The 16,908-nt window shown below is 47.7% G+C and overlaps 1 protein-coding gene across 14 annotated transcripts in view; it reads left to right on the top strand.

Moving 5' to 3' along the window:
- The window catches only part of LOC137536207 (leukocyte tyrosine kinase receptor-like), a 522,796-nt gene that overhangs the window by 262,516 nt on the left and 243,372 nt on the right, over nt 1-16,908 (top strand). The window contains exon 8 of one of the 14 annotated variants that reach the window (XM_068258318.1): nt 153-255. The exons of the other annotated variants lie outside the window; for them this stretch is intronic. The gene's annotated coding sequence lies outside the window, so the exon portion shown is untranslated. The remainder of the gene's footprint in view (nt 1-152; nt 256-16,908) is intronic. 14 annotated transcript variants of the gene reach the window in all.

Here is a 16,908-nt window from a genome sequence, read left to right as displayed (position 1 = left end):
CTTCTTCATCTTCTTCATCTTCTTCTTCATCTTCTTCATCATCTTCTTCTTCTTCTTCTTCTTCATCTTCATCTTCTTCTTCTTCTTCTTCTTCATCTTCTTCTATATCGTCTTCTTCTTCACTTATTTCTCTTTTCTATTTTTTTTTACAGAAATGCAGCTATTTTTGAGCGTAACAAATAGCTGGTGGCGCACGCATGTTGGAAGCGCCATTGTATGTGCTCCCTGGCAGTGGAAACACACAGACAGCAGGAGGTAAATTCAGCAGCAGGAGGAGGAGGATGAGTGTGTGGCAGCAGGCAGTCAATGAGGCAGGCAGCGTGACATAATAGCCCTGACATAATAGCCCTGGTACCTAGCGGTGATACCAGGGCTGTAAATAAACACAACAGGAGGTCCCAGACAGCGGTTGTGCAGCCCACATCGTGTCCAATACACAACTGGGACAACACAGTTTTCAACCCGGGCACCTCAGAAAAATTAAACCTTTTTTTTTTTTTTTTTTATGTTTTTTTGGTTTTGTTTGTACAACCAATTACACAGATATATAGCTATTGTTTGACGTAATAGCTGGTGGCAGAGTGGCAGCAGAATGTAATTCTGTGTACCCTGGCAGTGGGAAACACAGACCGACAGCAGCAGGAGGAATGGAGGAGTAATGTGAGCAGCTATTGTTTGACGTAATAGCTGGTGGCAGAGTGGCAGCAGAAGGTAATTCTGTGTACCCTGGCAGTGGGAAACACAGACAGACAGCAGCAGCAGGAGGAATGGAGGAGTAGTGTGAGTAGTGCAGCAGGCAGGCAGCGTGACATAATAGCCCTGGTACCTAGCGGTGATACCAGGGCTGTAAATAAACACAACAGGAGGTCCCAGACAGCGGTCGTGCAGCCCACATCGTGTCCAATACACAACTGGGACAACACAGTTTTCAACCCGGGCACCTCAGAAAAATTAAACCTTTTTTTTTTTTTTAATGGTTTTTTGGTTTTGTTTGTACAACCAATTACACAGATATATAGCTATTGTTTGACGTAATAGCTGGTGGCAGAGTGGCAGCAGAAGGTAATTTTGTGTACCCTGGCAGTGGGAAACACAGACAGACAGCAGCAGCAGGAGGAATGGAGGAGTAGTGTGAGTGTGGCAGCAGGCAGGCAGCGTGACATAATAGCCCTGGTACCTAGCGGTGATACCAGGGCTGTAAATAAACACAACAGGAGGTCCCAGACAGCGGTCGTGCAGCCCACATCGTGTCCAATACACAACTGGGACAACACAGTTTTCAACCCGGGCACCTCAGAAAAATTAAACCTTTTTTTTTTTTTTTATGGTTTTTTGGTTTTGTTTGTACAACCAATTACACAGATATATAGCTATTGTTTGACGTAATAGCTGGTGGCAGAGTGGCAGCAGAATGTAATTCTGTGTACCCTGGCAGTGGGAAACACAGACAGACAGCAGAAGGGCAGTACACAGCAGCCCACTGTAGGTGTAAAATGTGTGGCTGCAGGCGACGTAATAGTCAAACTGAACCAGGCTGGCTTAGTGAGCAGGAGCCAGGAGGTGGTAAAGGGTGGTAAGGCACATTAACGATGGTTCTTAGCCAGTTCATGTCCCCCTCTCGCCGACAACAGGGGCCAGGAACTCGCCTTCCACCCACGCCTGGTTCATCTTGAGAAACGTCAGTCTGTCCACAGACTTGTGAGACAGACGTGAGCGTTTCTCGGTGACCACGCCACCAGCTGCACTGAAGCAGCGCTCGGACAGCACGCTGGAAGGGGGGCAGGACAGCACTTCCAGGGCGTACTGCGCCAGCTCGCTCCAGATCTCCAGGCGCTTGACCCAATACTCCATGGGATCAACAGGGGCATCGCTGTCAAGCTCGCTGTAGGACCCCATGTAGTCAGCCACCATGCGGGTCAGGCGCTGGCTGTGACCGGAGGAGGATGCTGCTGCATCATGCACCTCCTCTCTAGTCACTGCTGCCGGAGCCTCTACAGTCCTGTAGAGCTCGTGGCTGAGAGACAGCAGGTCTGTGGGGCGCTTGCTGCTGGATGCAGGCACCTGCTGCTGCCTCTGTGCTGGCTGCTGGACAGTGGGGGTGGAAGGCTGGGGGAAGGCTTCCTCCAAGCGCTCAACAAGGGCCTGCTGCAAGCTCCTTATTTGTTGCGCTGGGTCTCCTCCTGCAGGCGGCAGGAACTGGCTCAACTTCCCCTTGAGGCGTGGGTCCAACATCATGCTGATCCAGATGTCCTCCCTCTGCTTCATCTGGATCACCCTGGGGTCCTTGCGCAGGCACGCCAGCATGTGCGCTGCCATTGGGAAGAGGCGGGCCACGTGTGCTGGCACATCGACGGCAGTGCTGTCCTCCTCATCCTCCTCCTCTGCCGCCTCATCCTCTCTCCACCCCCGCACCAACTCAGCTGCGCTGTGCTGATCCCCCTCATCAGCAGCAAGGTCAGGGACCTCCACCAAGTCCTCCTCCTCCTCCCCCTCAGAGGTGGACTGTGCAGCTGCTTGCCGCTCCTGCTGGTCCAAGGCTGCCGCTCCCTGTTCCAGCAAAGCATCGAGGGCCCTGTTCAGCAGACAAACCAGGGGCACCCACTCGCAGACCATAGCATGGTCCCTGCTCACCATGTTAGTGGCCTGCAGAAAGGGAGCCAGCACTAAGCACACCTGCTGCATGTGCCTCCAGTCATCATCGGGGACGATGGACGGGATGTTGCTGGTCTTGTCCCTTCTCCGAGCAGCAGAAACAGTGGCCAGGGCAAGGTACTGGTTGACAGCGTGCTTCTGTTCAACCAGACGCTCCAACACCGCCAGGGTGGAGTTCCAGCGAGTCGGAACGTCAAGGATCAGCCGATGGCATGGCAGCTCCAGCTCCTTTTGCACGTCTTCCAGGCTCGCACAGGCTGCAGCCGAGCGCCGGAAGTGACGCACAACGTTCCTTGCCGTTTCCAGCAGTTCACCCATCCCCTGGTAGGTGCGCAAGAACTTTTGCACCACCAGGTTCAGCACGTGGGCAAGACAGGGGATGTGGGTCAGGTTTCCCCTGTCTATTGCGGCAACCAGATTGGCCCCATTGTCGGCCACCACCTCTCCGACTCTGAGGCCTCTGGGGGTCAGCCAAATCCTCTCCTGCTCCTGGAGTTTGGCCAACACATGGGTTGCCGTCAGCTTGGTCTTCCCAAGGCTGACCAAGTGCAGCAGCGCTTGGCAGTGGCGGGCCTTCACGCTGCTGCTGAGGCGGGGGGTTTGGCCAGGTGTGCCGGAGGATGGCAGAGGATCGGAGGAACCTGCTGCAGTTCCCCTGACCCTGCGGGGGGGCACCACCCACTGTGTTGCTGCTGCTGTGCCCGCTGCTGCTCTCCCATCCTCACCCCCTTCCACCAAGCTGACCCAGTGGACAGTGAAGGACAGGTAGCGGCCTGTCCCGAAGCGGCTGCTCCAGGAGTCCATGGTGACGTGGACCCTTTCACCAACCGCGTGCTCCAGCCCTCGCTCCACATTGGCCATCACAAAGCGGTGCAGTGCAGGAATGGCCTTGCGGGCGAAGAAGTGTCTGCTGGGGAGCTGCCAGTCTGGGGCTGCGCAAGCAAGCCGCGCACGCATGTCGCTCCCCTCCTGCACAAGCGTGTACGGCAGGAGTTGGAAGCACATGGCCCGTGCCAGCAAGCCGTTCAGCTGCCGCACGCGACGGCTGCTGGGATGCAGAGCCCTAACCACCCCCTGGAAGGACTCGCTCAAAAGGCTCTGGCCTTTTGCTGGCACGGGAATCAGCAGACACAGCAGAGGAGGCCACTGAGGACTGGCTGCCAGAACAGGCCTCAGTGTCGGCGGCAGGAGTTGCAGAGGGGGGAGGAGCAGTGCGTTTCCGCACTCCTGCTGGTGCTGCTGGAGGAGCAGGAGGGCGGGTGGCTGCTGTTGCTGCTGCTGCTGCTGCTGAAGGCTGTGCAGTGATGGGTGTGGTGCCACTGCCAGCACCAGATGCCTTCAGCCTCTGGAACTCCTCATGCTGGTGGAAATGTTTCGCAGCAAGGTGGTTGATGAGCGAGCTGGTGCTGAACTTTAAGGGGTCTGCACCTCTGCTCAACTTCCGCTGACAGTGGTTGCAAGTGGCGTACTTGCTGTACACTGTGGGCATGGTGAAAAAACGCCAGATTGGTGACAAAAACGACCCCCTACGGCATGGAACCGCTGCTGCCTGTCTCCCTGTGGTGGTTGGGGGGGGGGGCCTTGGGTGCGGCTGGTGGTGGTACTGGCAGATGCTGCTGCTGCTGCTGCTGAGCCTGAGACACCAGCAGGCTGTGGGACCTGCCTACTGCTGCCAATGCTTGCAATGATGCGCCTCCTTGCAAGGCCCACAAGCGCATCCTCCTCCTCCTCCTCAGAGCTGCTGAGGACGACATCCCCTGGAGGTGGTGGCACCCAGTCTCTGTCTGTCACCGTGTCATCATCATCCTCCCCCTCCTGAAACATGTCCTGCTGGGATGATGACCCCCCAAACTCCTCTCCTGATGCATGGATGGGCTGCTTGACTGTCGCCACAGTCTTGCTGTCCAATCCCTCATCCCCCAAAGTGCCCATCAGCATCTCCTCCTCAAGATCGCCAACAACAGCAGACAATTTACTCATGATGCCTGGGGTCAAAAGACTGCTGAATGACAGGTCGGCGAGTGACGGTGAACTGGCCTCCTCCCCAGGCCCTGCTGGGCGGCTGCTGCGAACAGGGGTGGTGGTGGTGGTGGTGGTGAGGGTGGAGGCCTCGGATGCAGAGCTGATGGCGGGCTGCTCATCCTCCGTCATCAGTTGCACCACAGTGTCTGCATCCTTTTCCTTAATGGGACGTTTCCGACCCGGCTGGAGGAAAATCGGAGCAGGTGCTACACGCTGCTGCTGCTGCTGTGTCTCTGCAGCGTGAGTTGCAGATGCTCCTGCTGGGCGGCGCCCAAGGCGTCCACGGCCAGTGGCTATGGGAGGAATGTTAGCCACTGACGCTGCTGCTGCTGCTGCGGAACTGTGCATGGTGGCGCGCCCGCGGCTTGCCACAATGCTGCTCCCTCTCCTCCTGATTCCCTTGCTGCCCTTCCCCTTGCCCAAACCGCGCTGGCTGTCACTTCCAGACATCTTCGATGTTTTGGGCGTAAACACAAAAGTTTTTGAAAAGGGCGGGTGAAAAGTGGGGTACTTTAATGGAGTGGGTTGGTGGGTGAGGTGACTGAGTGAGTGTCCCGACTCCCTAGTACAGTAAGTAAGTAGTAACAGTCAGGAAGTACAACTAGCAGTTACAATAATCAGTAGTAATCACAAGGAAATAGTGTGTGTACACTACAGACAGTGAGTGCACGCACGCGCAAACACGCGCAGGAGCTGGCCTATGAACAGAGAGTGAGTGAGTGTCCCTAGTACAGTAAGTAAGTAGTAACAGTCAGGAAGTACAACTAGAAGTTACAATAATCAGTAGTAATCACAAGGAAATAGAGTGTGTGTACACTACAGACAGTGAGTGCACGCACGCGCACACACGTGCAGGAGCTAGCCTATGAACAGTGACTGAGTGAGTGTCCCTACTACAGTAAGTAAGTAGTAACTGTCAGGAAGTAGAATTTACAATAATCAATCAGTAATCAGAAGGACATAGAGTGTGTGTACAGTACACAGACAGTGAGTGCACACACACACACAGGAGCTAGTAGCCTATGAACAGTGACAGTGAGTGTCCTAGTACAGTTACAGTATATAACTATTCAGAAGGAAATAGAGTGTGTGTACTACACAGACAGTGAGTGCAAGCACACGCAGGAGCTAGCCTATGAACAGTGACAGTCAGTGAGTGTCCTAGTACAGTTACAGTATATAACTATTCAGAAGGAAATAGAGTGTGTGTACTACACAGACAGTGAGTGCAAGCACACGCAGGAGCTAGCCTATGAACAGTGACAGTCAGTGAGTGTCCTAGTACAGTTACAGTATATAACTATTCAGAAGGAAATAGAGTGTGTGTACACAGACAGTGAGTGCAAGCACACGCAGGAGCTAGCCTATGAACAGTGACAGTCAGTGAGTGTCCTAGTACAGTTACAGTATATAACTATTCAGAAGGAAATAGAGTGTGTGTACACAGACAGTGAGTGCAAGCACACGCAGGAGCTAGCCTATGAACAGTGACAGTCAGTGAGTGTCCTAGTACAGTTACAGTATATAACTATTCAGAAGGAAATAGAGTGTGTGTACACAGACAGTGAGTGCAAGCACACGCAGGAGCTAGCCTATGAACAGTGACAGTCAGTGAGTGTCCTAGTACAGTTACAGTATATAACTATTCAGAAGGAAATAGAGTGTGTGTACACAGACAGTGAGTGCAAGCACACGCAGGAGCTAGCCTATGAACAGTGACAGTCAGTGAGTGTCCTAGTACAGTTACAGTATATAACTATTCCGAAGGAAATAGAGTGTGTGTACACAGACAGTGAGTGCAAGCACACGCAGGAGCTAGCCTATGAACAGTGACAGTCAGTGAGTGTCCTAGTACAGTTACAGTATATAACTATTCAGAAGGAAATAGAGTGTGTGTACACAGACAGTGAGTGCAAGCACACGCAGGAGCTAGCCTATGAACAGTGACAGTCAGTGAGTGTCCTAGTACAGTTACAGTATATAACTATTCAGAAGGAAATAGAGTGTGTGTACACAGACAGTGAGTGCAAGCACACGCAGGAGCTAGCCTATAAACAGTGACAGTCAGTGAGTGTCCTAGTACAGTTACAGTATATAACTACAATACAAAATACAATCACTAAGTAGTAGAGGACAGCAGAAATACTGTCTAATACTATCTAATACTGTCTAAATACTAATGAGAAATAAACTAACAGAGGACAGGAGGACAGCTGCCCACACAGGCAAGGCCCTGAGGCCTAAAGCTGTAAGCCTGCAGCAGCTGTCTGAGTCTCTCTCTATGTAACACAAAAGCTACTAACTAAAATACAATGTCTATCTAACTAACAACAATATAGGTGTGTATAGGAGGTGTATGTGAGCAAAAACGCTAGGTAAATGACCACAATAGAGCTCTTGCTAAGCCAAAGCACAAAGGAGCAACTCTCTCTCTATGCAAGTCTCAGGCAAGGACGGAGAAACGGAACATGGCGGCCGCTATTTATAGGGTAGGGGCTGGCCAGGGTCCCCCTCTGTGATTGGCTGCCGTCAGAGGGCCTGGGAGCCCTCTGATTGGCTCTAAGGACATCAATCTGGGCTATGACGCTATTCGAGCTCGGTATTCGAGCTCGAATAGCGCCGTTTGCTCGAATAGCTCGAATAGTGAATGGGCTATTCGCGTTTACTCGAATAGCCCATTCGAACAGCTGCAGCTATTCGGAGCTCGAATACCGAGCTCGAATAGCTGAAAAAGAGCTCGAATATTCGAGCTACTCGAATATTCGAGCTCTGCTGAGCACCACTGTCAAATAGACCAGATAATGTATCAAATGTGCAGGTTCAAGAACATTTGGGAAATAGTGATCACAACATGATAATGTTTGATCTGGTGACTGATAGGCCACGGGGCAGCGGGACCACCAAAACTATGAATTTTAGAAAAGCAAAGTTCAATCAACGCAGGCGGGCACCATGTTTGGTGAACTTGGATAATGTACCAGAAGGGGAGAACACTGAAGGGAAATGGCAAGCTTTTAAACTTATTCTCAATCAATATTGTAGTATGTATATCCCATATGGAAACAAAATGTCTAGGAATAAAAAAAGGCCTCTATGGATGAATAGAAAGGTTAGAGATAAAATGAAGTGGAAAAAGAATGCCTATAAGGTCTTAAAACAGGAGGGGACCGAGGATGCATTAAGCAATTATAAGGAGTGCAATAAAAGTTGTAAAAAATAAATTAGGCTGGCATAACTTGAAGCTGAAAATCAAATCGCTAGCAATATCAAATCTAACCCAAAAAAGTTTTACAAGTACATCAACTCTAAAAAAAAAGAAAGGTTGATTGTACTGGACTCTAAAAGATGGGGGTGGGAACTCAATGGTGGATGACGAAGGTAAAGCAGAGTTATTAAAGGGGAACTTCAGCCTAAACAAACATACTGTCATTAAGTTACATTAGTTATGTTAATTAGAATAGATAGGTAATATAATTTTTTACCCACCCTGTTATAAAAGAACAGGCAAATGTTTGTTATTCATGGGGGCAGCCATCTTTTTGGTTGAAAGGAGGTGACAGGGAGCATAAGACACAATTCCAACTGTCCTGTGTCCTGATAACCCCTCCCAGCTGCATGCGCTAGGCTTCAAATGTCAAATTAAAAATGTGGAAAAAAAAATTGCACCAAAACAGCAGAACGAGAACAACATCAGAAATCCCATCATGCTTTGCACAGCATCAGGGGAAAAATGCCAGGGCAGTTTTCTTCTGTGCAGCTAAAAATGAGGCTTCTGTGCAGCTAAAAACAAAGTTCTGATGCTGTGAAACTGTTAAATGAACACCAGGCCTTTTCAGTGCTGCTGAGTCGATTTTTAGTCTGGAGGTTCACTTTAAATGCTTTCTTTGCTTCTGTCTTCACAAGGGAAACATCACTGTTGCAAATTACAGATGCAGAAGAGTCTCAATCTTCCAATTGTAATATTAAATACTGAACACACACAGGTGAAGTAAAGGTGAAGTAATTTATTTTACTAAACAAATTAAAAATAGACAAGGCACCTGGCTCGGATGGCATGCATCCTCGGGTCCTAAGGGAATTAAGTTCTGTTATAGATAAACCCCTTTATCTTATGTGACTCTCTTTCAACTGGCAGGGTCCCAGTGGATTGGCGTACAGCCCACATTTTTCCATTATTTAAGAAGGGCAAATAATCAGATCCAGGAAATTATAGACCTGTAAGCTTAACATCAGTTGTATGCAAACTATTTGAGGGGTTACTAAGAGATACTATACATGACTTAATAGTAGAATATAATCTTATTTCTCAGCATCAACATGGGTTTACTAAAGACAGGTCCTGTATGACTAACATGCTCAGCTTTTATGAGGTAGTGAACGCTAATGTGGATATTGGGAATGCTGTAGATGTGATATACTTGGACTTTGCAAAGGCCTTCGACACTGATCCCCACAAAAGTCTGGTGCAAAAGTTGAGGATGCAAGGCCAGGGGCGTTGCTAGGATCCTAAGAGATCCAGGGCACCAAGGAGTGAGGAAAAGTGTGGCGCGCAAAGCGTGCCGTGGCAACAGTGGGGAAGTGCAGTTGCTGGGGAAATGGGCGTGGCTATAACATGGGTGTAGTCAACTGTTATGTAATAGTGTAACACAAAAGGACCCTGAGGTTTCTCCCAAAACACAGGCAAAGCGACACTAAAGGTAATTAGACAGCATTTTCCCCCAAAAACACACATATAATAAAGCAGCATTTCCCCCACAAAAAACAAACAATGCAGCATTTCCCCATTATATGATGTCACATCACAGATGTGCAGACAATAAATCTACAAAAATGCTGTCATTATGACCAAAATCTGAGGAATGCCATGAAGAATTAATGCAGTTCTGAAAGCAAAAAGGGGTCCAACTTAGTACTAGCAAGATGTAACTAGAGATGGCCCGAATGGTTCGCCGGTGAACTCCGGTGGTTCGCATTCGCCCATGAACTGGAACTTTATTTCGCTTCAATTCACCTCCTATATTCGCCTACTTTGACCCTCTACACTACAGTCAGCAGGCACATTGCAGCCAATCAGGCTACACTCCCTCCTGGAGCCACCACCCCCCCCCCCCTTATAAAAGGCAGGCAGCGTCAGGCATTGGACTCACTCGTGTGCCTGCATTAATTAGAGAAGGAAAAGCTGCTGCTGACTCTCTCTATATTCCTCTCGCCACAGTTGTCCTTTAAAAGAGAGGAATGTGTTGCTTTATCTCTCACATGTGATGCATCTAAGGATAATGTGACTAATTTACTAGCACAGCAAACAATGTATTTCACAAGCAGATCCCAGCCTCCTCAGTGATATCGCTTTGAGGGCCTCTGCTCTGATTTGGATCAGGGGTGTTCGTAGCGATAGCTCGGCACATCCTTGGTACAATATTGGACTTGAGGAAGCCGGGAAGGGCTCGCAAAACAAGTCTGTTTGCTGTGCTAATACATTTGCCACATTATTCTGGTGTGGATGACCTGTGAGAGGCACACCAGCACGTATCTCTCTTTTAAATGGTTACTACTGTACTTCCATTAAAGGATACCACAGCCCAAAGGCTGTGGTAAAATCAAAGTTGCAATGTGGAGGGAAAGAAAGATACATACTTACCGCTTCCCTCGTTCCCTGCCGATGGGTCCCGCTCATCTGTTACAGCTCCCGGTACCGACCCGACTCTCCTGACCCTTCACCCGGACATACTGTGCTGCGCATGCGCAGTATGTCACTATACTCTTCGCTTCTGCCGTCGCATCGTGACGGCAGAAGTACGGACATTCCCCCGCCTCCTCCTCTCCCAGCGTGTGCGCTCCAATCTAAAGCTAGCGTGACATGCTAGCTGGAGTTCGCACTGGGACAATCGATGTGGAGAGAGCGGAGGGGGAATAAGTTAAAAAAAACCACACTGCCGGCTGGAGGGAGGGAGCGAGTGAGGGAGGGAGCGAGTGAGTGGGCGGGCGAGTGGGCGGGCAGGCAGCGAGTGGGCGGCGAGCAGGCAGCGGCAGTACAGCCCAAGCATTCTGTACATAGATGCAATGACATCTATGGTACAGCAAGAAAATTATCCCCACATTTATCTCTGCATATGTGCATGTATATACATGCACATGGTATGTATATACATGCATGTGGTATCCTTTAAAGATGGTTCAAACTCCATCATATTGCCCTAAAGCCCAAAGGCGCATTCCTAAATAGACCACCTCATTGCTTAGTATGAACATTGTCTAAGTGTTAACTTATTCTGTCAGCTGAGGCTTTTACAGTGGAAAATGCATACAGAAGGGAAATAAGGAAAGGAACAAGTCCTAGAATAGAGTAGACCTTTAAACAAAAATACACAATGACATGCCTTCAGATGTGACGGAGATGCGTTGCTTTCCTGAATACACAGAGTATATTTTGTGTAGAGTCCACTACAACATAAAAAAAGAAGAGGTGGTGACATCTTTCCAGCTGATTGAGGGAACAGTATACAGAAATATAAACATATCAATGTTTTACAATGGCTTTTAAAAAGCAAATAAAGTGCGACTGACATTGCCTGATTGATGCAATAGCATCCTCCAGCAGTTTCCTATATTTGTTGTTTATAAACCAGCCCAATCATGAGCGCTAAGTGCCTGGCGCCCTCAACACAAAAGCCCATTCTCTGCGTCTGCTTTCATAGGAAACACTTCTCCTCAATAGCTGTGTACATCCACCTCTAATTGTTCTATATAAAGTCATCTACACCCTGTGTTGTATATTGCAACGAGCAATAGGATATGCTACATTGTATAAATAAATGATGATAATAATATCTAAAACAGCTGCCATATTGTCTGATCTGCTTGGCTGGATTTACAATGAAGAAGCATTAGTCCCTTTATACTTGAGAGCCACAGTGGTAAATGAAATGTGATAATATTCATGGGCTTTTATGGGCTCTTCAAGTGACTATTATAGTAATAAGGCTCTCCAGGCTCCCAGACATTTAATTACATTGATATAGGAGTCGGGGGAAAGAGTTAAAGCAGTATACAATTATGTGTGGTTTTGTGCTAAACTACCAGCCAAAATAAATGAAATAAATTGTGCAGGTCAGCTGGGGGCTAATTCGTCCCATGAGCTTGAATGTAAAAAAAAAAATAATGAAAAAAAACAAAAAAAAAGTAGAGGGGATAACAAAAAGCTGTAAAATGCTCAACTTTATCATTCCTTTCTATGATAAGTGAATGGTCTATAGACAAAAATGTCTACAGGATTATACCCGGCATTACTGGATGACATTCATGAATTTGGAAGATTAGCCTTTTGTTGTACATATTCATGATTGTATTAATACTAAAATATGACAAAAGTGATAGGTGAGCAAACGCTATGCATTATTTTGCACCGTGTTGCTTTGTGCTGCATTGCTTCATGCTTCATTGCTTTGTGCTGCATTGCTTTGTATTGCCTTGCTTTACACTGCATTGCTTCGTATTGCCTTGCTTTACACTGCATTGCTTTGCTACATGTGAGTGCGCTGCTCGCATGATTGCATGGGCATGTTCACATCTCTCAACTGCAAAAGATGATATTATCTTAATTTATGTTCTCTAATGCATTCATTTCTGAACAACATGTGCGATAATGTGCACGTTACATAGAAAGTTTTCTTGCTGGGAGAATAATGAGCACATTGGGATGTTCAGCAAGTGCGTTGCATTATACTGCACTGTAGCGTGAGTGTAGAGGTGGCCACTAACGGTCCAATTTCTAGCGAAAAATCATTCAAGTGATCAGAAATTCTGATCAGATTGGTTGTAAATAATCTCTGTTGATGGGCATAATCTATTACAAATAATTATAAAAAATAGTTGTCCGATTGGATTTTCATCAAACCAAATTGTGGATTTTATTGTCGGTTGTGATAGATAGGAAGCAAAGATTGGTTTGTTGATGGTGTAGTGAATGATTTAACTTCTGATCAGAATTATCTGATTGCTCTAATGATTTTTTACTAGAAATTGGATCGTTAATGGCCACCTTTACACAAATTGCATAGAGGTATATTCACAAAACAATGGTAAATGTAACGTGTGCAGAAAGTGGATGTTACACTTACAGGGAATTACACAATTTATGGAGCGATTTATACATGTACATAAAAACACACTGCCTCTAGGTATGAATATTGTATACTACCCCACCTCTTGTTCCTCCTTATTCCTTTAGATTGTAAGCTTGCAAGGGCAGAGTTCTCTTACCCTTGTGTGTCTTAGAATTTGTTATACATTTTATTCATCCTGTTACTTTTTGTCACTGTAAGTACCAATTTTGTTTTTTGTACCAATTCAGTATTTTATACCAATTCTGTATTTTGTACCAATTCTGTATTTTGTACAAATTCTGTATGTTGTATACTGGTGTATACCATTGTCTGTATTATTATGTACCCCAAGTTTGTTTCTTACTTTGTACAGCTCCGCAAATATGTTGGTGCTTTATAAATTAATAATAAAAATACAGTACATGGAAAACTTACATTGCTTGTGTAACAATCAACTTAAGCAAGCTACACAATTTGTGTAATTCGCTACATAAATTATGTAAATCCCGGTAAATGTAACATGCGCTGTTTGCTCATTTACACAGTTTGAGCAAGTGCGTTAAAGGGTGCCAAGAAACCTCTACAGACATTAGCTGTGGTGAAGGTGCTTATCTGTTAACTCCATTTTTCTATTTCAAATATTTTATTGAAAGTTTTCAAAGAAAAATTTACAACACCAGTAAGGGATCAATATTCACCCAGAACTGGACAGCATGAAAGTAAAAATATTTGCTTAACATTTTGTACAAAGGCTAATGATGGCATGCCGAGCAGTTTCAGTTACAAAGTAGGAGAGCAAGTAGCAACTCCCATATTCAACCAACGGGGTATCTCGACACAGACTGGCCGAGCTCCCCTAGAGTATGTGAACCGAGTCCCTTACTCACCCCATTCACTACCCCTTAAAGCCCCCCTCCTATAACCCTCCCCCACCCTACCTAATCCCCACCCCCATCCCAAGGAAATTAGAAGAGAAGAGAAAGGAAAAGAGAAAGAAGTGCAGAGAAGAAAAAGAAGAGAAAAGAAGAGAAAGAAAAGACCCAAACACAAGGACTACGACCACATATCCCTAGAGTCAAGTGAACACCCTTACACAAAAGGTGTTAACCCTTCCTGTTATAGTCAAATAATCTCTCCAGGGCTTCCAGATCTTATCGACTTTAGGAAGCCTATCCAGGAGTATCCCAGCAAGCCTTTCCTGTATCATGAAATTAGTAATTCTGCTTTTGACTTCCTCAAAGGGAACCAATTGCTGCTTCCAGGCTCTGGCTATTGTTTGTTTAGTGGCCACGAAGATGAAGTGACTCAATGCCCTCTGGTGTTTTGAAAGATAGTCTACTTTAAAATGCAAAAAGGCCGACCATGGGTCTTTCTGTAGAGAGATATGAAAGACAGCTTGCATCAATTTGTAGACTTTAGTACAGAACCGAGTTAACATAGGACACTTCCAAAAAGTGTGTAATAGGTCACCCTTCGCAGTACAACCCCGAAAACAAGAGCCAGAGCCACCTAGATGTACCAACCTAGGTGGCACCCAGTACCATTTCATCAGGACCTTTTATGGAGGATTCAACGAGATTCACATTAATAGATATATGGTTTATAGTGTCCCAGATCTCCACTCTTCTATTTCCTTAGACCCCCCCCCCCCCCTAGATCGTGTTCCCAATTTTTAACATAAGCATGAGAAAATGTATCCGATGGGCTATTTAAAGCAGTATATAGAGTGCTAATGAGGCCACGACCTCCCGAGTTCTGCACACAGGCCCTTTCAAAACAAGAGAGAGTGATGCTTTGGTCCTGATGAGGTACCAAGAGAGCTAATCCAATGTTTCAGCTGGTGATATCTAAAAAGTTCAGAATTAGGGATCTGATATTTTTCCTAAAGGTCAAACCAAGGTCCTGGACCAGATATATTTTTTAGAAAACCACCAGCGGAGCGCAGTAGGGTTTTCATATGCTGGAGCAAAGAGTGGGTTCTCTAATATAGGCAGTAAAGGTATACTTTAATATTTAAAGGAGTCCAACACAGAGAAACAATGCTTAAAAATGTTTCCTAATAAGGGGGGTCTCGATTTGGGGGGGGGGACAAATATGGGGCATTGAACTGATTGGATGGCTGCTCCCACGATTTTATAAAGAGACCAAAGTGGCATGTCTGGACCCTTATATAGGCTAACCAAGGGTGCAATTTGAGCTGCCTGATAGTATTTGATGATATTGGGAAAGCCCAACCCCCCTTGACTTTTGTGCATAAACAAAGTGGTTTTGGCGACCCTGGGCCTAGAAGACCCTCAGATAAAGTTCACTAGTTTAGTTTGTAATCTTAACCACTTCCCGACCGCCGTATTGACAAATGGCGGCCGGGAAGTGCACCCCGCAAGGACCGCCGTATAGACAAATGGCGGCGGTCCTTGTAGGGGCATGGGCGGAGCGATCACGTCATCCGTGATGCGATCCTCCGCCTCCGCCTGTCGCCGCTCACCCGCCGCAACATCCCGCCGGCCATACGGAAGCGCCGGCGGGATATTAACACCGCGATCGCCGCATACAAAATGTATAATACACTTTGTAATGTTTACAAAGTGTATTATACAGGCTGCCTCCTGCCCTGGTGGTCCCAGTATCCGAGGGACCACCAGGGCAGGCTGCAGCCACCCTAGTCTGCACCCAAGCACACTGATTTCCCCCCCGCCGCCCCAGATCGCCCACAGCACCCCTCAGGACCCCCCCTGCCCACCCCCCAGACCCCTGTTTGCACCCAATCACCCCCCTAATCACCCATCAATCACTCCCTGTCACTATCTGTCAACGCTATTTTTTTTACCCCCCCCTCCCCCCTGCCCCCTCCTGATCACCCCCCCACCCCTCAGATTCTCCCCAGACCCCCCCCCCCCAGAACCCCCCCCCCCCTGTGTACTGTATGCATCTATCCCCCTGATCACCTGTCAATCACCCGTCAATCACCCATCAATCACCCATCAATCACCCCCTGTCACTGCCACCCATCAATCAGCCCCTAACCTGCCCCTTGCAGGCAATCTGATCACCCACCCACACCAATAGATCGCCCGCAGATCCGACGTCAGATCACCTCCCAAGTGCAGTGTTTACATCTATTCTCTACCCTAAACACCCACTAATTACCCATCAATCACCCATCAATCACCCTCTATCACCACCTGTCACTGTTACCCATCAGATTACACCCTAATCTGCCCCTTGCGGGCACCCAATCACCCACCCACACGCTCAGATTGCCCTCAGACCCCCCCTTATCAATTCGCCAGCGCATTACTTACATCTGTTCTTCCCTGTAATAACCCACTAATCACCTGTCAATCACCTGTCAATCACCCATCAATCACCCCCTGTCACTGCCACCCATCAATCACCCCCTGTCACTGCCACCCATCAATCAGCCCCTAACCTGCCCCTTGCGGGCAATCTGATCACCCACCCACACTAATAGATCGCCCGCAGATCCGACATCAGATCACTACCCAAGCGCAGTGTTTACATCTATTCTCTCCTCTAAACACCCACTAATTACCCATCAATCACCCCCTATCACCACCTGTCACTGTTACCCATCAGATCAGACCCTAATCTGCCCCTTGCGGGCACCCAATCACCCGCCTACACGCTCAGATTGCCCTCAGACCCCCCCTTATCAATTCGCCAGTGCAATATTTACATCTCTTCTTCCCTGTAATAACCCACTGATTACCTGTCAATCACCTATCAATCACCCATCAATCACCCCCTGTCACTGCCACCCATCAATCACCCCCTGTCACTGCCACCCATCAATCAGCCCCTAACCTGCCCCTAGCGGGCAATCGGATCACCCACCCACACCAATATATCGCCCGCAGATCCGACGTCCGATCACCTCCCAAGTGCAGTGTTTACATCTCTTCTCTACCCTAAACACCCACTAATTACCCATCAATCACCCCCTGTCACTGCTACCTATCAGATTAGACACCTATCTGCCCCTAGGGCACTCAATCACCCGCCCACACCCTTAGAACGCCCTCAGACCCCAGCCCTGATCACCTCGCCAGTGCATTGCTTGCATCTATTCCCCCCTCTAATCACACCTTGAGACACCCATCAATCACCTCCT

Source organism: Hyperolius riggenbachi, chromosome 10 (assembly GCF_040937935.1).
Source record: "Hyperolius riggenbachi isolate aHypRig1 chromosome 10, aHypRig1.pri, whole genome shotgun sequence".
NCBI lineage: Eukaryota > Metazoa > Chordata > Amphibia > Anura > Hyperoliidae > Hyperolius > Hyperolius riggenbachi.
The sequence above is the reverse complement of the archived record's forward strand: the minus strand, read 5'-3'. Positions and strand labels throughout refer to the sequence as shown.